We start from the raw sequence: 23782 nt of genomic DNA, 5'->3' as shown, positions 1-23782 counted from the left end.
GCCGTTCCCTCGGCTGTCGAACAACAGCGTCCTCTTATTGGGCTGTTCTTGATAATGAAGACAGCGTTTTGTGAGCACGTGTGGATATAGTTCCATGCTGGAATTGCGAATGCCCTTTATTGCAGTAGGACGCATAGTGGAACTGAGATGGGTAGTGTCAAGTTCGTCCGAGACTTATACATCCCAGTGTGTCCAGAATGGAAAACTGTTAAATACCGCAGCGCAGATACCTTCAGACAAGTTCACTTTAACCCTTCTGTGTTTCCATTTGCCATGCATACATGGCGGTACCTTTTCTTGTAGCTTTTGTGCAGCTGAAATTGTCTGAAAGGGGGAACTGAGGCAGCAGTCCACGCAGATGTTCTTTGCTGAATTTTTCTATTGGTTATGGCAGACGTAGGAGCAAGGGAGAAAGGCTCTTGGTTCATGTAGCTATTTACAGAATTGGTGACAGAAAGCAGAAAACCCACTGCGAGTATCTGTAACCATGCTGCCTGCCCGTGTTCCTCATGCCGTGGTACTGCTTCATTGCAGCATCCCTGTAGAAGTTCTCTGTGTTTAGAAATGGGAGATGCTGGGGACTAGTAATACAGTCACAAAAAAACAAAGCCATTTTGAGGTGATTGGTGGTAACCAACATGGCTTCAGCAAGGGAAAGTCATGCCTGACAAAGTAGGTGATCTTTTACTAGGTGGTGGAGTTACAGCATCAGAGGATAAAGGAAGAGTAACTGACATCATCTACCTGCACTTGTGCAAAGCGTTTGACAGGGTCCTGCATGACATCCTGGGTGCCAAACTGGAGAAAAATGGATTTGATGGGTGGAACACTTGCTGGATAAGGAATTGGCTGAATGTTCACACTCAGAGAGTTGTGGTCAGCTGCTCAGTGTCCAAGCGGAGACCGGTGAAGAGTGGTGTTCCTCAGGGGTCGGTGTTGGGACTGATGCAATTTAATATCTTTGTAGGTGGCATGGAGAGTGGGATCGAGTGCACCCTCAGCAAGTTTGTAGATGACACGAAGCTGAGTGGTGCAGTTGACACACTAGAGGGAAGGGATGCCATCCAGAGGGACCTGGACAGGCCTGAGAGGTGGGCCCATGCCAACCTCATGAAGTTCAGCAAGGCCAAGTGCAAGGTCCTGCACCTGGGTTGGGGCAATCCCAAGCCCAGATACAGGTTGGGTGGAGAATGGCTTGAGAACAGTCCTGAGGAGAAGGATTTGGGGGTGCTGGTTAATGAAAGATGCAACATGAGCCGGCAGTGTGTGCTTGCAGCCCAAAAGTCCAACCGTATCCTCGGTTGCATCAAGAGAAGTGTGACCAGTGGGGTGAGGGAGGTGATTCTGCCCCTCTGCTCTGCTCTCCTGAGACCCCACCTGGAGCACTGCATCCAGTTCTGGGCTTCCAACACAAGAATGACATGGAGCTGTTGGAGCAGGTCCAGAGGAGGGCCATGAAGATGAGCAGAGGCTGGAGCACCTCCCCTGTGAGGACAGGCTGAGAGAGCTGGGGCTCTTCAGCCTGGAGAAGAGAAGGCTCCAAGGAGACCTTCTAGCAGCCTTCCAGTACCTGAAAGGGCCTACAGGAAAGCTGGGGAGGGACTTCTTTTAAGGGCAGGTAGCGACAGGAGGAGGAGAAATGGATTTGAACTGGAAGAGGGTAGATTTAGACTAGATATCAGGAAGAAATTCTTTACTGCGAGGATGGTGAGACACTGGAACGGGTTGCCCAGTGAGGCTGTGGATGCTCCCTCCATGGAAGCACTCAAGGTCAGGCTGGATAGGGCTGTGAGCAACCTGGTCTAGAGGGAGGTGTCCCTGCCTATAGCAGGGGGTTGGAACGAGATGATCTTAAAGGTCCCTTCCAACCCAAACCATCCTATGATTCTATGATTTTAGACTAGGTGGTCTCTGTGAAGCATCATCATGTGGTGATGTATGCTCTGGGACAGGCTATATTTAATACTTTTCATTATGATTCTTGGCACAAAAGGTAGGAATATGATAACGATGCAGAAGTGAGTCCTCATCAGGGTAGAGCAGTGAGCAAGAGAAACTGAATGACCTTGAAAACAACATAGCAGAAAAGTGAAGAAATGTAAAACTGGAAAATGAAATTTTTGCCTTATAGTACAATGTTATTACGGTATTGTTCTTAAGGCAGTATAAAAAAAAGCACTTCCTGCGGCTGTGGCTGATTTTGGACTCTCACTTTTAGGAGAGATATCAGCAGAGATGTTCAGCTTAGACTTCTGGTCTTGCCAGCAGAAGGCTCTGTGGCGGTGCAGGCCCAGCTGACCTGGTGCTTGTCCTCTGGCCACAGACTGGATGAAGTTCAAGATAAATGAAGACAATTGGTTATATAGCAAGAGGTCAGAATGCATAGTCTGGGAAATCCCTTTTTCTCTCACACTCTGCCTTTCTGTTTCCATTGCTATTTTATCTGCTTACGTGCGCTGTTCAGTCTGCTCTTCCTCCTTCAGCATGGCACCACAGAGCCAGAACAGCAGAGAGGCAGAGTGCAGATGTGAAGTCAGCACCTCCCAAAGTACATGCATGGGTGGAAGTGCTCTACTTCCTGGAGCACCCAAGGGCTCCCGGAGTCTTATATGTGCCTGGTATTTTTTTTGAATTTTCTTGGAACCATTTGTAGTTGTATCTCGTGCTAGGTCTGCCTGTAGGAGTAAGGTAGAACAGGCACGGCTCATCCATTGCTACTGCTCGCTCTGCCATGAGGTCTGAGCAAGGGAGAAGGGCACACAGCAGGAAGCACTGAAAGAATCCCATGGCCTGGGGGAAACCTTCCCACTTCCCCAGTGTCCTCTGCTTCTTTGATGCAGTCAGGAATCTTCATCTTCTCAAGGACACAGACTGAAAACCAACTTCACTGGTACAGCAACCATGATGAAGACCAGAATGCACAGTAGAAAAATGCTGTTGGTCCTTGCATGCCACAGAGAAAGGGAATACGCAGGAAAATGTCAGCCAAGCAGTAAATTTGTGGATACTTTGCTTTGCCATTGAAAGGGGAACACCTTGCAGAGAAAAGAAAGATTTTTCTTTTTTGCTGGCTGGCTGAATCATTCTGCTTGTACACACAGAAATGGAGGCAGAGTAGGTCCTTGCCCCTCTGCTCAGGACTGCACGTCTGCAGTACTGGGTCCCAGAACAAGGGAGACTTGGCATACTGAACAGAGGCCAATGGAGTGCCACCAGGATGGTCCAGGGACTGGAGCTCCTCTCCTGTGAGGAGAAGCTGAGAGAGCTGGGGCTGTTCAGACTGGAGAAGAGGCAGCTCAAGGGAGATCTTATCAGCATGTATAAATACCTGAAGGGAGAGTGCAAAGAGGATGCAGCCATGCTCTTTTTGGAGGTGCTCAGTGCCAGGGCAAGGGGCAGTGGGCACAAACTGTAACACAAGAGGTCCCATCTAAACATCAAGAAGCTCTTCTTTCCTGTGCAGGTGACAGAGCACTGGCACAAGTTGCCCAGAGAAGCTGTGGAGTCTCCTACGGAAGTCTTCAAAAGCCACCAGGACATGGTCCTAGGCACCCTGCTCGGGGTGTCTCTGCTGGAGCAGAGCTGGGCCAGGGTGACCCAGAGGTCTGCTCCAAACTCAACCCTTCAGTGATTCCATGTAAAATGTCTAAGGAATAAAGTAACTTTCTGAGATTATGTGAAAATTAATTCTTAAAGGACTCAAAAAGAAAAAAACAAACAGCAGCAATGTGTCCTTATTCGAGAGGTTGCAGTCTAGTAGCCTATAAGGCAGTACTATTTTAACAGCTGTGCTGTAGTCTCTTTCCATTTCATTGTAATGCAGTGCTCTTAATTATATTCTCTAACTGGAATATTGCATTACAAGGTTCTATAAATTAAGCCAAGAAAGCACTCATTTATATTTAAACTTGAGCGTGTTCTTATTCTAACACTCTTTTTTTTTTTTTTCTCCCTAAGGTTGGAAGGAATCTTTTCCTGCATCTCATGTCATGCCTCTGCTTAACGGTGAGTCATTACGGAGTTTCAGTGCCAAAGGCTATCTGTCCTTCCAGGAGTTTAACCTGAAATTCCTAGCTGGAAGTTTTGTAGTCTTGTGTCCTTTGTCAGTAGTACTGAAGATTTAATTGTTGCACATCAAGAAACAAGTTCTATCTTTTGTCCCATGAGATGCACTCTTAATTATGACAAGGAGAGTAGCTTAGTTCTGGCTTAATATCCTTTTTGAAATGAAGGGCTCATTGGCAGCACCACTGCCTTTCCCCTCTCATGTGCCAGAGTCCATGCATTTCAGTTTATGATTGACTGAAATGCCAGTACTGCTTTCAGCAGTTCACTGCTGTTAAAGATCACGGCTCTTTGATATGTCCATCTGTTTTTTGTCTGGAAGCCATGCCTTGCCTGTCTCTTGTCAGGCTTGATTGCCCACTAGACCTCATTCCAGCAATGTAGGGTTTTTTTGTTGGTTTTGTTGTTTTTTTCCCCCTCCTTGTCTCTATTCTAATCATTTATCCTTTTAATGAGAGAAGGCTACAAGTTACTCTTTTTAAGTGAGCTAAGCCCTTGTGAGCTCTATTTTATCTAACCAAGACTGGGAAATCGTTTGCCCTTATTTGTATTAAATGGATGTCTATACTTTACCGCAAGTCATTAGTTCCATAAAGAGATTGCCTTTCTATTGATAGCCTAGATGGGGGAAATCAGGAGTAAATTGCCAATAAATAGTGTACTTGTAAGCACTATTGATTCTCTCTGAGCCACAGAGAAATGAATGTACAAGTGAGATACTTTAAAAGAGAGGGGAAAAAAATGTAGTAATTAGAGATTATTGAAAGCTTGTAGGGGTGCCTCCAGGTGAGATGCTTGCAATGGTTTTGTTGTTTTGGTTTTTGGTTTGGGTTTTTTTGTTTGTTTGTTTGATTTGTTTTGGTTGCTGTTGTTGAAGGATATGGTTTGTAAAGGTAAGTGCTACAAATATAATAGCAATTCTTCTGGCCACCCTCAGAAATCCTGGAGTCAGTCATTAGAAAACTGTAGAATCAGCACAGCATTTCCTGTAAATCATAGTTTTTGAGTGGCAGGGGGAGTGTCCCAAGCTGCCACGTGTAAGGAATAAAAAGTATAATTTCCACAGAAAGTGGAAGTTTGGTGGGATTCAAATTTCTTTCGCCCCATTTGGGTTTTGGAAGTCTGGAAATGGCTTTTCTGAGCTGTTCAGGGAATGCATTAGTGTACTGTAGTGGCTATTCTAATGTCCTAGGCATTAAGAGCCAATTCTGGAGCAGAAAAATCAGAGCTGTTTCTCAGAATTCTTCCGAGGGGAGCTGGAAGAACAGCAGGTCAGTGAGGTCCGTGGTTACTAAAGTTGAAATAATACTGATTTTCAGAAAGCTGGGTGAATATGGAAGAAACATACAAGAGAGCAATCATCATCTTTGTCACTAAATTAGAGAGAGATGTATTTGAAGGTTGGACTATTTGGTGGATAAGGAATTGGCTGGGTGGTTGCATCCAGAGAGTTGTCGTCAGTGGCCCAGTGTCCAGATGGACACCTTCAGCAAGTTTGCAGCTGACATCAAGCTGAGTGGTGCAGATGAGTGCCACCTGAAGGGACGTGGACAGGCTTGAGAGATGGGCCTGTGTGGCGGTGGACTGTGGTGGACTTGGTAGTTAGTTGGGTGATTGCATTGATGATTTTAAGGACCTTTTCCAATATAAATGATTTTATGATTTTCTGAGCTGTCTTTGTAGAAAAGACAATAGAACAAAACTGGACTGACAATAGGGCAAAACTATGCTACGGTAGTATTCTCTGCTGGAACCGTATTCAGTGATATGACTCCCAACATCTTCAGTGGACAAATTCAGTGGTGAAATTGGTACTTGTAAGATGAAGGCCATCACTTTAAGAGTATCCTGATAGAAAAACAGTGCTTATAATACTGCAGAATCTCTGGAAAGCCTTTTAATTGTGATTGATTGGGGAATTCTCCTGATGATATGCTGATCTTCTTCGCATTTTCTTTGAGGCGTTGAACAATTGTAAATGTTGGTCATACCGCAGAAATTTAGTTATGTGATATACAATACTGGAATTATCTTGAATGTTGAGAAGCAGAACAGCTAAATATTTTTTTCTGTGTGGGTAGCCTTAGTAACAAAAATAAAATACTGGACAGATGCACAGTAAAGATTTCCTTTGTCTTCAAAACACAGATTACTTCGGACTAAATTTCTTCCCTGAAGGTGGAAATGCAGTTTATCACTAAAGACTGAACACCATGAATGTATTTTTGACAGCGACAGCCTTTGGAAAGTGCAGTGGAATTGCCAGGTCACAGCCTGAACCAGTGGTTGAGCACCATGTGGCTCACCATGTGTGGCTAACCCAGGGAGCTCAGGTGCAAGCAATGCACCTGAGTGACTGGAAGGGGTGGAGGCTAGAGCCACCCCTCCTCTCTCTCATTTAAGGGTTAGAAGCTGAGGGAGCTGCACCTCTCTGAGAAGATGCTCCTGTTGAGCTGTTGTTAGTTGTTGGAAGGGGGTGAGTCAATTCTTTTGTGTGTTTTTTTTTTTTTTTTCTTCTGTATTGCCTGTATCCTAGGAAAAAGCTCTGTCATTGCCTTTGTTTGCACCACATTTTGGCAAGCCAGGTAGCCAAGTACTTTTAAAGGTATTCCATCATAAGCCTCCTGAAATATTTAATACGGTATTTCTAAGCTATGTAAGGGAGTGGTTTGGATAGGGAAAGACTACGTCTTTGAATGAAATTTTGCTAGGGCACATCCTGGGATTCTTAAGATCCCCATATCATAGGTTTACTTCACTAATTGAAAAGTGGAGCTCCTTGCAGGCCAGAGGAAATACCCATGAGTCCCCGGCCTGCCTAGCAGAGTATTTCCATGCCCTTAGCAAAGATATACTGATTACTAGAGAATGATTGGCTACATCTATCATGGCATGGCCACTGTTGATGGCTTTAAATTGTTTTAACAAGTCTGAAGAGGCTCTGGCTGATGAAAATCAACTACTATGTGACTGAGTTGGAAAAAGTTGAAAGACATGTCACAGTATTGATGGGGGGCGAGAGGGGGGGAAACAAGTCTGATTATTCCCCTCCAAAATGTCTGAAACATCTCTTTAGAAAGTACCAGGAGCCTGTGCAAAACAGACTCTATAAATGAAGGAGCTGAAAGGTCCAATCTTGAGGCTTCGCTTGAGCCAGATCCCTTTGAGATTTGTCTTATTGTGACACACACACACAAAAAAACGGATGCAAGATAGACCAGTGGGGGCACCCCTTGAGCAGTTGTCCCCTACCCAGACTACATTACGTATAACAGCATGCCCATACACTGCAGCTGAACTTAGGGATCTAGTGCAGTGGTTTAGACAAAAAACAAGAAAAAGCATACCAGCATGGCTGCTCTGGTTATGGGACTTGGGGGCAGAAAGCATTGTAGTAAGCAGACCAGGGATTTCAAAACTGGTGACCATTACTACTCACCCTGCCCTCAGACAAAAACTATATGCAATGGTCCAACATAATGAAGAAAATAATTCGTTAATTCAATGGCTGATGGCTGCATGCTGATTAATGTGGCCAGATAAAAATGATATACCTTTACACATAGGTTTATGGTCATCTGTGGAGGACTTAAAAACTGTATTAGAGAATTAGGTACGAAAGAGGCAGTCTATGAGGATGCCTTTGAAAGTCCAGATCTGATGAAATTTTCAGCAGGAATGAGAGATCTTATCCTGCAATAAACCCCATTACACCAGTATGGTACTTTGGTATCCACACTAAACCTCCCTAGTGGCCTTGGAGGCCGTAATACAACAGGCTGCCCAATTGGTGGGGGATCTGGAGGAGACAGGGCACCTACAGGCAAGGCACAGTGTCCAAATGGTGATGGAGAGGTCAGAGGTCCATCCTTGACCGCAACCTTGGAGACCACCCCCTAAAGGATTCCAATCTGGACCCACTGGGGTCTCAAGAAAGCACATGCTCACTGATTAGAGCAGGAGTTCAATTTAAAAAGATTGACAGACAGCCTAATCAGGTTCTGTTACAATTATGGAGGCAATTACCTGACAAACAAAGATTTCAATCCTCCCCTGAAGGGGAAGGAGTTAGAATCATAGAATGAATTCCATGAGAAACATGGAATCTAGAGGATTTCATAGTCCCATTAAAGACACACAAACCTCGTTAGGCAGCCTGGGCAGCCACAGCTGAACCATCAGATGAAAAAGACTTGGGCATTGCCGAGTTAATGGCGTGAGTGGGGAGCAGAAATTGCTTGGGACTAGCTCCTCTGGAGGGGACCAGAGGCCCTATGTTGAACTAACAATTCATTGGTCCTGAAAGAATATTCAGCAGGTTATGGTACTAGTGAATAGCAGAGCAGAAACACAGATTGTATATGGTGACCCAAATCAATTTTCAGACACTAAGGCAATGATAGGTGGGTTCGAGGGACAGATGACCCTTGTAACCCAAATGTAGTTGAAACTGGGGGTTGGACATCTCCCACCCTGGGAGTACAGGGTATCTATCACCCCATTTCCAGAGCATACATTGGGAATAGATATTCTGTGGGGTCTGACTCTCCAGACCAGTGTGGGAGAGTTCAGACTAAGAGAAAGATGTCTTAGCATCTGGGTGATGCAGGTAATTTTAAGGGACCATGCAAAAACTGAGCCCATTTGTTTGCTGCAGCTGTGCTGGGTCACAAATACAAAACAACATAGACTCCCAGGTGGGCAAGAAGAAATTGCCAAAACTGTGCTGGAGGAGCTGTAGAGAGCAGGGATTAAAGACCTGCACACAGTCCATGTACCTCCTCCTCCGTATGGCCAGTCAGGAAGTCATGATGAAGCTGACACACTGTCTCGAGTTACATGTCTGGAAAATAGATCAGCAGAAGACGTCACTCACTGGCTGCATTGGAAACTACAACATGCAGGACAGAAGACCGTGTGGGCAGTGGCCAAAGCATGGCTGCCTATGCAGTTACTGGATATTGTTCGGGCATGTCAGGAATGTGACGTTTGCTCATGAATGAGACCAAGACCTCCGCTGGAAACAATGGCCCATCTTGCTAGAGGACAGAACCCATTACAGGGGTGGCAGATCAATCATATAGGTCCCCTTCCTTGATCTGAGGGGGCCAGATATGCCCTCACATGTGTCAGTACAGTGAGAGGACTGATACAAGCCCATCCTGTACCAAAGATGAACAAAGCCTGTACCATTAAAGCACTAACTAGGCTGACGGGGGTCATATGGGACTCCTCAGGTCATCGAGAGTGACCAAGCTACACATTTCACAGGTGCAGCTGTGCAGAAGTGAGCCAAAGACAACTACACTGAATGATGGTTTCAGCTGCCATATAATCCAACAGGAGCAGGCATAATAGAAAGATATAAAGAGTTCCTGAAGGCTGCTCTGAAGGCAGATTCACAGTCCTTTCAGGAGTGGACCAAGAGACTCCATGAAACCCTGTGGGACTTGAATGAGAGATCAAAGGATGGCAGACCCAGTGCTGTAAGAATGTTGCAGACAACTTAGTTCTCCCAGCTTAGGATACAAAGTACAGGCAAGGGCACCTTGATCAAGCCAAAAATTGGCACCATGAATAATCTTCTGCTCCCTGCCTCTGAGGACCTGGAGCCCAGAAAACACAAGGTAAAATGGCCTTGGAAGGTGCAAGAAATGATACTGTCTGGTTTTTGTTTATTTGCTTTTAATACATCTCTTGTCGTCTTTCTGAACAGCTCTCATTGAATTCGTTACCTTTTCTTGCTTTTTTCTTTTCCGGATCTTTACTTGTCACAGTCTTTGTTCCCATAATTGGTGATGATGATTAGATTTTCTTTAGGATATTTGTTAAACTTCTTTCCAGACAACTAAAAATGAATAAAAAATATTTCCTAAAAATCAAAAGTTGTCAAAACACTCAAGAAGAGTCTTCCCTGGAAACAATGATATTTATTCTGTGCTTTGCCTTTATTTGCCACTTCCTTCCATATCATTCAGTTTTTATCAAAACTGGTATTATTTATAGAGCTATCTTTTTAGAAAAGACAATAGGACAGAATTGAATTTACACCACCTGAGGGCACTGTAATACTAATTCACTTTGTTATAAAGGAAAATATAAAGGGGTAGTGTTTTAACCATCCCTGTTTTTCTGCCTCTTTGGATTACTATCAAATTTCAAAATAAGCGTGCCAGTGAAATTAATGAAAATCATTTCAAAGAGTAGTTGTAGTCAAGTCTCCTGGAAACTGGGTCATTTTTGTCTCATTCACCAATATTGTTTATTTGTGCTTACTGGAGGAAGAGTGTAATTTTAAATGCAATGCTATTTTCAATTACCTGTTATCTGTGTGGCAATGATTGCAGTGTGCTTGGTTGTGCTGTGGGTCTAGACCAATTTGCTGCTTTTTGCCCGTATTCAGAAAAGTGCAGGGCTGCTGTAAATGCATCAAATGATGCATTCATGTGCTGATACTGCTTTACTAGTGTTTGACAGTGAGAAACAGGAGAAGTAAGCTGCTCCCCTGTGTGGGCACTATTTTGCTTACTTGCTCAGTCTTGCTAGGCTTACCTTCTGTCTCCTCCTGTGTGGTCTTCTCTTTATCTTCTCTTTATCTTTGACTCCTCTCTAGTCATCTGATTCACTTTACTGTTATTTTCCCTACTCTGGTGCATGGAGGAAGTTATCAAACATAGTTCAAATAAGAAGGACAAGCGTTTCTATGCCAGGAGGCAGACGGGTTTCCAGACTGAGCAGTTGGTCAGTGTGCTCCTTTGCTTCAGTAAGATTGTGACAGAACTCCTCTAATGCGCATCCACTTGAAAGTACACATCAGTGCCTTTTTGCTCAGTTTGTACCAGACAAAACAATTAAATCTTCACTTCAGAAACTATGTAGTACGTGTAATTTTGTTAGAATAACCAAATGTGCTCTCCTAGAGGAAAAAAATGATTTGCTAAACTAATGTGGGAGGCTCCAATAGCTCTAAAATGAGGAAAAAGGCCATCAAAAGTGTTTCCAGCCAAACTGGCTTTCTAAAGCATTCATACAGTTCCATGATAGAAATTACTGGACTGGTTTTGTGCGTTCAAATTTCGTGTTGCCGCTCCAAGTGTTTAAGAGCAAGCTGTCAATGCAAATATTCAAAGGGCTGGTGACAAGCAGTTAGTGCAGTCCTGAGTAATCACTACTTTTTTAATCAGTTGATTAATGGTCCAGGAGTACATTCAGAAATAATACTGTAGGTAACATTCTTCAGTGAACCAACTAGTCATATCTGAATAATGCTCCTAATTTGTCTATGCTATTTGGTTTGACAAAGAAATACCAGTTTTTCTTTCATATTAGAGTCTATAAGTGAACAAGCTCAGCTAACTTTCCCATGACAGGATTTCTTGGTAGTACTCTAGTGTACTCAGCAGTATGTAGCATAGACTGCTACAATGCAGTTATCAGGAGCAGGGAGGTGATTGTCCCTCTATACTTGGTACTGTTGAGGCTGCAACTTGAGTGCTGTGCTCAGTTCTGGGTCCCTCACTACAAGGAAGTCATTGATGTGGTGGATCATGCCCAGAGAAGGGCAACAAAGCTGTGCAGTCTGGAGCATAGGTCTTATGGGGAGCAGCTGAGGGAAACTGTCATGGTTCAGTCTGGAGAAGAGGAAGTTCAGGGAGACCTCATCGCTCTCTACAGCTCCCTGAAAGGAGGCTGTTGCATGGTGAGGATTGTCCTCTGCTCCCAGGTTACAGCGATAAGATGACAAATGATGGCCTTACTTTGTGCCAGGGAGGTTCAGATTGGAAAAATTTTTTCTCCAAAGAGTGAACAGGCACTGGCACAGGTTGCCCAGGGAGGTGGTGGAGTCACTGTCCCTGGCAGTGTTCAAGAATAGTGGAGATGTGGCAGTGAGGGACATAGTTAGTGGGCATGGTGGGGATGGGTTGGGATTGGACTTGGTGATGTTAGAGATCTTTTCCAATTGTAATGATTTGATGATTCTGTGAAGATATCTGCGCTATCTAGAAATTTGTGCATTCCATCTCAGAGACATGAGATGAGATTTGCATATAAGAATGCCCACTGTATAAGGCTTGCTAGTACTTCAATAGCTTTAGCAGAAGTAATATTTTAATTAGCTTTGAGTTTCTGTTACTTCAGTTCTTTACCTTGCCTCAGTGTAATTGCAAATTAGATTACTATATTTAACCCCATAACTGGATAATGTTTAAAAACAAAAAAATTAAGCCCCGAATACACTCATGGTTAAAAATACTGTAGAAAACATGGAGAGAATATAATCACAAAAACAAGGCAGGAAACTAAGATTTCAATCCTCATAACAGGAAGACAATAGGCAAAGACATACTTTCATGGTTACTAATAACAATACCTCAGCTTTTAATCTGCTGTTTGTTGTTGTAGTGACTGATATTCCAGAGCAGACTGGAGATTGGAGGCAGCCTGGACTGTAGTGAGCATGCTCTCGTGAAGTTTGTGATCTTGAAGAATGCAGGCCTGGCAAAAAGCAGAGTCAGGACCCTGAGCTTCAGAAGAGCAAAATTCCAGTTGCTCAGGGAATTGCTGGATGGGATCCCCTGGGAAACTGCACTTAAGGGCATGGGTATGGAACAGAACTGGCACCTCTTTAAGGACACCCTCCTGAGCACGCAGCAGCTCTCTGTCCCCCAGTAGAAGAAGCCGAGCAGGGGAGGCAGGAAACTGACGTGGCTGAGCAAGGACCTGCAGCTTAAACTGAGGGAAAAGAGGGAAATGTACAGGAAGTGGAAGCAGGGTTGTGTAGCCTGGGAGGAATACAGGGCTGTTGTCCACTTGTGTAGAGATAGGATCAGGAAAGCCAAGGCACAGATGGAGCTGAACTTGGTGAGGGATGTGAAAGATAACAAGAAGGGGTTCTACAGGTGCATAGGCAGGAGGAGACAGGCCAAGGAGAGCGTTCCCCTCTGATAAAAGGCAATGGAAAGCTGGCTTCTTCAGACACAGAAAAAGCTGAGATGCGCAATGGAAAGCTGGCTTCCTCAGACGCAGAAAAAGCTGAGATGCTCAATGAGTGCTTTGCACCGGTCTTCACTGGTGGTCAGGCTTCCCCTGTCTGCCAGGACCCTGAACCTCTAGGTGAGAGTGTGGGGAGTGGATTCCGTCCCACTGTAATAGCAGAACAAGTCCGAGACCTCCCCATGCAACTAAATGTATATAAGTCCACGAGGCCAGATGATATCCATCCTAGGGTTCTGAGAGAGATGGCTGATGTGGTCGCCGAGCTGCTCTCCACTGTATTTGAAAAATCATGGCTGCCTGGTGAAGTCCCCGGTGACTGGAAAAAGGGAAACATTACTCCTATTTTTAAGAAAGGGAGAAAGGGTGACTTGGGGAACTACAGGCTGTTGAGCCTGACCTCTGTGCCTGGGAAGATCATGGGGCAGATCCTCCTAGAAGCTATACGAGACAAAGAGGTGATCTGAGACAGTAAGCATGGCTTCACTAAGGGCAGATCTTGTCTGACCGATCTGATGGCCTTCTATGATGGAGTGATGGCATCGGTGGATGGGGGAAGGGCAATGGATGTCATCTTCCTGGAATTCCACAAAGCCTTTGACAGGGTTCCTCACCACATCCTTCTCTCTAAATTGGAGAGGTATGGATTTGGAGGATGGACTGTTTAGTGGATTAAGAACTGGTTGGCTGGACACAGCCAAGGGGTTGTGATTAATGGTTCTATGTCAGGGTGGAGGCTGGTCACAAGTGGTCTCCCTCAGGGGTCAGTCTTGGGACTGGTGCTCTTCAACATCTTTATCAATGACATAGACAATGGCATCAAGTGCACCTGCAGCAAGTTTGTAGACGACGTCAAGCCAAGAGACGCAGTTGATACAGTAGGGGGAAGGGAAGCCATCCAGAGGGACCTGGGCAGGCTGGAAAAGTGGGCCCATGAGAACCTAATGAGGTTCAACAAGGCCAAATGCAAGGTACTGCATTTGGGCTGTGGCAATCCCAGGTATTTATACAAACTAGGGGAAGAACTCCTTGAGAGCAGCCCTGTGGAGAAAGACTTGGGGGTTCTGGTGGACGAGAAGCTGGACGTGAGCCAGCAGTGTGCGCTGGCAGCCCGGAAGGCCAACTCTGTTCTGGGCTGCATTAAAAGAGGAGTGGCTAGCAGGGAGAGGGAGGGGATTGTCCCCCTCTACTCGGCTCTTGTGAGGCCCCATCTGGAGTAGTGCATCCAGGCCTGGGGCCCCCAGCACAAGAAAGACATGGAGCTCTTGGAATGAGTTCCGAGGAGGCCAGCAAGATGATCAGAGGGCTGGAGCACCTCTCCTGTGAAGAAAGGTTGGGGGAACTGGGTTTGTTTAGTTTGGAGAAGAGAAGGCTCCAGGGAGACCTCCCTGTGGCCTTTGAATACTTGAAGGGAGCATATAAACAGGAGGGGGAACGATTGTTCACAAGGGTGGATAGTGATAGGAGAAGGGGGAATGGTTTTAAACTGAGACTGGGGAGGTTTAGGTTAGATGTTAGGAGGAAGTTTTTCACTGAGAGGGTGATGACACACTGGAACAGGTTGCCCAAGGAGGTTATGGATGCCACATCCCTGGAGGCATTCAAGGCCAGGCTGGACGTGGCTCTGGGCAGCCTGGTCTAATGGTTGGCGCGCAGCAGGGGGATTGAAACTCGATGATCTTTGAGGTCCTTTTCAACCCAGGCCATTCTGTGATATTGGTACAAATGAGAGATCCAAATTCTTTCACAAAACTCTAGGGAACGGTAGCTGAGATTAGGGAATACAAAGGTAAAGATCATAGAATTGTTCAAGTTGGAGAAGACCTTCAAGATCATCAAGTCCAACCACAACCTAACCATACTACCCTAACTCAGAAGAGAAAAATCTAAAGATGCATCAGTATAAGAGTCCCGTAGGCTTTAATCTTATTTCTCAGCTCCAAAAAAAAGCTTTGAAGAAAATAATACATCTTTCATAGAAAGACTATTGGATGAAATAAATGTTAATGCAACTTTTTCTAGTGTGTTTTTTGATATATAATTTTAGCAAGCATTGGTCTTGTGATACCCTATCAGCATGGAATGCTACGCTCTAATTGTACATTTTAACTTCAGGTCAGCACTGAAGTAGTCTGACAGTTGAATTCAATAATCTCTGCAAGTCCTTTTCCACTGGAAAACTTTCTATTGTAAAAACAACCTTTTTAACAATACTCTCAATATGTAAAATCATGAGGCTTAAATTTACTTAGATACAATCTAATGTGCACTTTCTATCCCCTTAAGTGACCAATACCTTTTTTCTCTTGCTGGCACTGATTTTTCACTTGACATCCAATTTGTCAAATGAGTGATGACAGTAATCCTTTCTTTTGTACCATCACTTCACCTTTTCCCAAGTCATTCTTCTTTTTTTGAGGTCATTCCCCTCCCACACTTCCTTGCTTTGTGTTCTATAAAGATGGAAGATTGGATTTATTTCTACTCATTAGAATATCCCTGAACAGTTTTACATTCAGTTAAGTTCATATAAGCTGAATTGTAAGTATTGAATGCATCTTGTGTAGGACATAAGGTCTCTTTAACTGTTGATGGTGTAGAAAAAAATCTATATGTGCTCAAGTTCGCAAGGAACAAAGTGCTGACTAACAAAATCTGTCACTAAAACAGATGTTAAAATACTAAGGCTCAGTAGTTCTAAGAAAGCATGGAAAGAGTTGAAAAGGACTTTCTCAAGGGAAGAAAATCAGAATGACAAATTAAAGGAAGGCAAAAAACATGCACTTTTAAGGGAAAAAAAAAAGCCTGTTCTACTACACTTGAAATACATGAAATTATATCCTAATTTAGCCATAGAGCAGTATAGAGAGGAAGTTGACAGTTAACTGCTACTTAGTGCACGCCTAAATTGTATGGAAAATGAAATGTCTTACTAGGTGTATGCTTACCCACTGTCATGTAGGAGGAACTTATCTACAAGTGTGCCAGCGTATGCAGGCCGCTTCCAAATTAGAAATCACAAAATGTTAGTGCTAAATCAGATTAGTGTAATCTACTTACTAGTCATGTATCAAGTTGCATAATATGGGGATTTTTTTCAAGAGTTAAGGAGCTTACACTGTGTTGGATCTCAGTCATGCCCTGTCTGTTCTTAGTGGACGTTTATCTATGTTCATGGCAGCCTGTACTTTTTCCATCTTCCCGTGATCCTACATGAATATGATATGGTGGGATACAATACTTAATAAAGAGTCAAGGTGAGGCAGTGTTGTTTTGATTTAGAAATAATCTAGGTCTTTCTGCAGCTTTTTACTTGCATTCTGAAGCTCTGCACAAATTCTGCTGTTTTGGATCTCAAGGACTGCTTAGCAAACCTCAGTTCACAGTTTAATACATGTAAAATCTATCACCTATACCCAAGGGTAAAAGGCAAAGCCACCCTTAGTCTCATGGACTGAGTAGGAGTGTTGACTGTATTTTGATATAGTACCTAAGTGAGAGGCAAAATAGCAAACAAGTTAAGGCTTTTCTAGACTGAAACTGGTTGCTGGGAGGAATTTGTGGATTTTCAGTATATTGCGGAATCGTGTTCTAGTAGAGTCTACATGAAACTTGCATATTGATTTGCATCTAAAGAAAAATGGGAAGGCTATGAAAGTATGTAAAATAATGAATTATGGTTTAAAAAAAATGGCATTGACAAGTAAGACTCATTAGATAGGTGCTAGCTAGCCAGTGTAAAGTGTAAGAAATCCTAGTATCAAGGTATGCATCAATATTTACTTGCGCTTGTGTTCAAATAGGTAGACCTAGAAGTGCTGGCAAAAGCGTGTAAATCATGCCTCATTTAGGGAATAATCTTAAAGGGAATGCACAGTGTTGTCTGGAGAAAAATGAATTTTTAAAACCAATGGTGAAGATTATAAACAACCTTTGTTCCATGCCATTCCTTCTCAGAATTAATGAGCTTTGTTTTCATAGAATTGCTGAGTGGTTAATGTTGGAAGGGACCTCTGCAGGTCGTATGGTTCAACCTCCTTCTCAAGCAGGGTCACCTAGAGCGGGGGACCCAGAATACTAAGCTTGTGATCTTAATATTTCTGTTTGTAAAGGGCAATTACACATACAGCTATGATTTTTGAAATTATTACAAGAAGTGGAATGTTTTTTAAGCAAACTGGCTTCACATTACCAAGTTTAATGTTCTAGGGGATTTTTGAAGATCCATGCAAGATGACAATTTGTTAGAACTAAATTATCAGCACTGTTCAGTACTTTTTAATGTAAATACAAATGCACAGCACTCAAGAACCAGAATATAGATATTTGTGTAGCTTTATCTGGCTTGCAAGATCTGTTTGCAACAGTATGCATAACATATAATGTTCCAGAAATAATCAGATAAAACCAGACAAGCAGAACACCTTTCACATGGTTGGCTTCCCCTTTGATAATTCCATCGTAAATACTTTAAGAAGTCTGTAATGAATTCACACAGCATGAAAGGAATAATTTTCTAATAATGCAGGGGCTGTACTCGGGTGGACACAGGACTCCAGTGAGTTCCCAAGTTAAAATCCTGCTGAAGATGTAAAGCATGGAAACTACAGTGCCTTTGGAGACCCCATAAGTATTCATTTTATACAGACCAGAGTGATTCCATCCTGCTGCCTTGTGGACTTGACAGATGGAGTTTTATGTTTTTTCTCATCCTTGGTATTGCAATTAATGATTCGGGAAAGTAATGTCTAAATTTAAACCATACACTGAGTAGATTGCAACAGATAAAGTTGCTCATGAAAAGCAGGCAGTGGATGTAATCTTTCTGGATTTTAGTAAGGCTTTTGATACCATTCCTCACAGCATTCTTCTGGTTAAACCATCTAGCCAGGATAAGCAGGTTCATGCTACAGTGGATGACAAACTGGTTCAACAGCAGAGGTTACAGGTCGTAGTAAGTGGGACTGTATCTGGCTAGTGGCTGGTCATTAATGGTGTCTCTCAGGGCTCAATTCTATGTTTTTATCATCATCCTGGAGGGGATTGAATGCATCAGTATTAAGTTTGCTGATAATACTAAACCAGGAAGTGTTGGGGGTACTGAGTAATCCTCAGTGACATGAAGTTCAACACAGATAAATGCTGGGTTCTGTACCTGGGACAGAGTAATGCTGGACACCAGTACATACTGGAAGCTGAATGGCTGGAGAAGAGCCCTGCAGGAAGGGAGCTGAGGGTGCTGGTGACAGCTGACTCAGTGTGAGCCAGCAGTCCCTTGGCAGTAAGAGGGCAAACCGCATCTTGGGACACATTAAAACCAACTCAAGAAGCTGATCAAAAGAGGAGATTCTCTTGCTATATTTAGCCCTTGTGCAGACGTGAATATTGTGTGCAGTTTTGGGATTCATGATTTAACAAAGATGTTAAGATGCTTGATTATATCCAGAGAAGGGCAACAAAGCCAGTAAGAGGTTTGGAAGGATGTCCTGTGGGGAGAGGCTGAGGGCACTCAGGTCATCCAGTCTGGAGAAAAGAAGGCCAAGAGGTGGCCTTAATGCTTTCTGTAGCATCCTCAGGAGGGCGAGCAGAGATATGGGCTGGGCTCTGCTCCTGGGAACTGATGAGAGGGCATGGGGTGTATGGGAACTGTGAGGTCATGGCCTGAAGCAGTGATTGAGCACCTGGTGAAAGGACACGGCCAGCCCTGGCAGCAGAGGTGGAAGCAATTCACCTGTGAGACTGGAAGGGGTGGGCCCTGGCTCCACTCCTCCCTAACCTCACCTAAGGGCTGGCAGCCACAAGGGAGGGGTCTTTACTGGGAGACTGCCTCCATTGGAGTGTTTGGTGAGCCCTGATCCTTGGAAGGGGGTAAGTGTTTCTGTCTTTATTACTCGATTGTGACTGCTATCCTATCTTTCTTGGGTGATTCAAAACTGGTTTAAGGTAACTATTATCTACTGCCTCCTATCCTTACACAGGGGAATGGCACAAAGCTGCAGCGGGGAAGGGTGAGACTGCGTATCCAGAAAAATGCCCTTACCATGGGAGTGGTCAAACACTGGAACAGGTGAGGTGATTGATGCTGTGTGCTCATGTTCAAGGGATGTGTTAGTACAATGCCCTCATTAACGTGCTTTAGATTTTGAGTTGTCCTGAAGAGGTCAGCACTGGGACCTGATGATTTCTGATGGTCCCTTCCAGATGAACTATTTTAACCATCACTCCATAGTAGCTGTCTACATGTTGTTTGTTACCGAAAGTATACATGAAGTTCACTTCTTTCAAAGGGATGAATCAGAGGTGTAGTTTTCTGAAAGGTAGGTTTCATATGACTCGCATCAACTAGCAGACAAAACATGCATGTGGTTTAAACAAATCTGTGTCCTTCTGTGCATGTGTGCAGCTGCAGTTGTCTCACTGAAGTAAGGAGGCCTACCAGCTATAATCAGCATAACCATTTACCTAAGTGTTTGCAGGATCAGACCAGTGGATTCTATTTCAGAATAGAGGACTTCTAGTGAATTTAATATGAACTATGACTCAGGTAATTGTACTTAACAAATCAAAAGGGTAGATCTGGAACAGACGCAGAATCAGATGTTAAAGGAATTAGGCAGAAGAATGAGTGGCATTCGCTAGGAGGTTTTGCTCTGTCCTGGGATGCTTATCTTTCCACAACTGAACTCCTCACTCCTTGTCATTTTTCCAAGAACCACTCTTAATGATGGTGTTCTTATGCTATGTGATGTTCTTTTATTCTTTTGCAAAAAAAAAAAAAAAAAGCGAGCTTGCAGATTATATCTCATTTTACATAAGGCAGAATACATGGACTAGAATTTTCCAGAGCGCTTGAATCCCTTTGGGCTAGCTACATTTTCCTTGTTTGTTTTTTTTAAAGTAGATACACTGCAATAGTGCAACTGTGCTCCATTTAAGTACCTCAGTACTGCTGTGCAGAGAGCAGCGGTCTGGAATACTTCCTGCACTGTGTATGCTGAGTCCATGGGATCTTAATGGAGACGTGAATATTGTTGGTGACAGTCACCCTCTTGTATTTCTGAAGTTGTGGCTATACTTGCATTCTATAAGCCACAGAGAAAGAGAGAGATCTATGTCTGAATATGCCTCACACAACTCCTAGCAATGTGTAGGCTGGGCTGGATTGTTCCTGCTTCCAAAAGTGCTAGACTGTTTCTACAGCTGATAGCATAGTGTTAGCTGTGTGTGTCAAGTTAGATAAGGGACATTAATAACAAATAACAAAATGTTTCACTGGCAGACAAATTAATAAATAAAGTTGACTGCTGAATCAAACACCACCAAAACAACCAGCCCACAGCAGGGAGATTGGAATTAGATGATCTTTACAGTGTAAGACTATAAGGGGAGCAACAATCATACATGTATCTAGGGAGAAGGACATTTCACTGTTCTCCATTGAAATTCTATGTTCAATTTCTTTGATTAACCCATTTCTGTTTTTGTGAGAAAGCCGTCTCCAGTCCCTACTGTGGTTTGTATGCATGTACCTGAATCAACGTTAAGCTATAGTTACTTGAAGTACTATCAGAGCAGGTGGAGGATTTTAGTTATCTTGTAGATAGCCAGGGCCCGGTTAACCATAAGCCATTAAAAACAGTGCTGCTGTTATTAATACCTGGGCTAACAAGTCTATCTATGTGTGCAAATTCAGTTTTCTGTTAGGCTTCAGACCATTGTGTTTTGTATGAATTGCTGAAGCCATATGTAGGTTTTGAAGTTCTTGTTACAACAGTTGTCATAGATGTTTCTGAACAGGCTTGATGTTTAGAGTGTTTATTTTTCACTTCTGGATCATGTGACGTACTTCCTTTTCAGACTGGTTTAATTTCCTGTAGCTGTAAGAGAAGAATCCAGGAGTCTGGTCTTTGCACTCTGCTGTTTCCATGTAACTTGATCTGCTGTTTTCTTGAGGTCTGTAGGGGATAATCCCCCCAGATAATTCTCTGGAAGCCTCAGGATGAGAAGGGCCTGTTTAATGCCATGCTTGGCGTTAGTTTTATTTCAGTGATTCCAGGTCTTTTTTTCCAAATTCCTATGTGGACGCATTACAGATACCCTCTCAGCTGTTCTTCTCACCTACCTGCTGTGTTTTCACTCTCTCTCTAAATTCAATCCTTATAATAGTTCTCTTCCAGAGGATACTAACTGATGGGAATACAGCTGAAGGTGAGCTTTGCACTCTTAAGTGCCTAAAATGAAGAGGCGCATTACTTTTCCTAAACTCATATTAAAGCTGAAGTGCAGAAGGTAACAAAATTCCTGTCATGTCCTGACGCCTGAGGTTCACATCAAAAGCCCAGGATGCTTCATGGATGGCATGGCTGAAGTTGACCTTCTGCACAGTTGTGTAATTGTGATGCAGACTGCTTGCTGACATGCCGCTTTCCCATCTCTCCTGTCTGTGCACTGTCTGCAGCTGGGCATTGTCCTGCCGGATTCCAGTTCTGTGGTCTCACCTTTCTGCAGTGCTGGTTCCTATAGTCAGACTCTCCTCAGGTGCTCTTAGTTACAATGAAATGATGGAAACTGACCGCGTTTATTTTGGGTTTTACCTTGTACGTGTAGTCTTTGTGAACGATATCTAAACAGGGCAGATTTTGAAACAAAGTGAACTTAGATGGGCTTTCTTCTGTATTTGTCAATCTGTCTGGCTACTTTGGAGCAAATCAGCCGAACTCAGGAAGGAAAGAGAAGAGGGTCATGTTTATCACTGCTGCTCAGTAATGGGTTGGAGCTCAGGTGAAGATACAGCATTGAGCATTTGATTAAAAATTCCAAATCGTTAGGAAGCTTGCAGCTCTGGATGAAAGCTTCATTGCTCACTTTGTAGTGATTGGTCTAATTTCAACTCCCACAGATAAGCACTTTGTCACGTGAATAAACAGCTTCATTGGCTTTGCTTAGTTTTCTTTTTAGCAATTTTGCTTAATTGCTCTGGCTAGTTGTGAAATGCAACTAGGTTTTGTTTCTATTTTGAGTGGGAATGTTACGGATGAGTGGTGTTTTCTTTAATGCATGTATTGAGAGTTTTCTCACACTTCTTCCGTAGTCTGAGGCATGTGTTGTCTTACAGTGTGTGGGCAGCATGGGGCACAACTGGCCCAGCTGTGTGTCTCCAGGAGGCTTCTGCCTCTCTGGGTCAGAAAACGGTCCCGAATGTCTCCTGTCCCTTGTGCTCCCACTGCTCTGCAACAGGTGAAGTCAGCACGTGCCGCCTATGCTGATGGCGCTGGTGCTGCCAGGTAAGGCTCCTTGCTGCATCGCAGCCAGCTTTATGACTGCAATCTAGACATAATCTTATTAATCATTAAATATCTGACATCAAGTGCTACAGAAATAAAAATCTAGACAACTTATAAATGTAATCACTCTCTAAAATCACTTAAGATGAGGGCGAGGGTCTATCTGAATGTTGAGCTCTGATGACACTAGTCATGAACAACTTGTAATTTCTTTCTCATTGTTTCAGTAAATATAAATGTGATGCTGAATGCAAAGCTGCAAACTGTATTTTGACTTTAATATCTTCAGAGATTTTATCTCCAGGTTTAGGGCAAATCCTATTTACTGTCTTCAGGGACTGCAAAACAGAAAAATGATTTTGATTTACCTAATAGCAAACATTTTTTAGCAAAGGTAATTAACGGTAAAGGTTCTCACTGACAATCCCCATCAAGATGTTAGGACTGCTTGTATAATTCAGTTCTCTGAAAGAGGTTTTTAGAATAGGAAAAAAAATTCTTTGAGAACTCTCACATGAGCAGTATTTTTACTTTGAATTAACAAGTGAATGTAATGGACAACAATTTGCACAGATCATTTGGGTAATACAGTTTCTGAAGAAAAACAAATCATTCTCTTGATCATTATAACCACATTCTCATCACTTCCAAAGAAAATTTACTTTATTGCTTCTTGTCAGCTATTTCTTTTATTGAAGTTTTCTCAAATTCATCATGTGAATGCAGATGGGCGAAGAACGCTCAAAAATCTGTGAAAATTTTCCTAGTGACGTTCAGTCAGAACTGGTAGAGCTATCCTGTCATTGCCTTTTACTTCATTGTTCTTATGCAGCACCAAAGGAGCTGAGTTTATCCATGCTTTGCAAAGCCATCAGGAGTTAACCAAAGTCTTACCTGCTCAGATGAGGCCCCAAACTGATATCATTAGCATGTCCTAAGTAAATGCAGCCTAACAACTTATGTCCTTTTCCTATGCTCAATATACACTTATTTATTGGGCTTAATTTCTTATTACTCGTTAATAGAACATGTTTTATTTAGCTAGCAGCTTTGTTATATGCTATCAGTTAATGAAAATCCCGCAGCTATCCTGGTACTTGTCCCAGAGCAGCACACCTCTCCTGTACACAGTTCTTATCTTTTGACAAAAGGAAATCTCCACTCCAGTTCTTTTAATAAGCAAGAGGGCAAAATAATTCCTCCATGTCACTTAGAAGGGCAGGGCCAAAATAATTCCATTATAATAGCTCGGTGTCTTCTGAGAACTGACCTTAAACTGACCATAAACAATTCCCGTTTTCAGGAATGGTGAGGGGGGGGAAAAAAAAACAACAACAAACTTGCAGCTAGAAAAGAAATGGATGGAGGGAAATGATTAAAAAAAAAAAAAAAAAAAACAGTTGCCAGCAGCTGTAGTATTTCTGACAGGCACGCTCTCA

The 23782-nt window shown here is 43.2% G+C and overlaps 1 protein-coding gene across 2 annotated transcripts in view; it reads left to right on the top strand.

Moving 5' to 3' along the window:
* The window catches only part of LOC110399636 (opsin-VA-like), a 33698-nt gene that overhangs the window by 2273 nt on the left and 7643 nt on the right, over nt 1–23782 (top strand). For both annotated transcript variants that reach the window (XM_021398681.1, XM_021398680.1), the window contains exons 2-4: nt 3958–4005; nt 19038–19126; nt 22175–22343. The gene's annotated coding sequence lies outside the window, so the exon portion shown is untranslated. The remainder of the gene's footprint in view (nt 1–3957; nt 4006–19037; nt 19127–22174; nt 22344–23782) is intronic.

Source organism: Numida meleagris, chromosome 5 (genome assembly GCF_002078875.1).
Source record: "Numida meleagris isolate 19003 breed g44 Domestic line chromosome 5, NumMel1.0, whole genome shotgun sequence".
In the NCBI taxonomy this organism is placed as follows: Eukaryota; Metazoa; Chordata; class Aves; order Galliformes; family Numididae; genus Numida; species Numida meleagris.
Note: the sequence above shows the minus strand (reverse complement) of the source record. Positions and strands in the feature narration are given on the sequence as shown.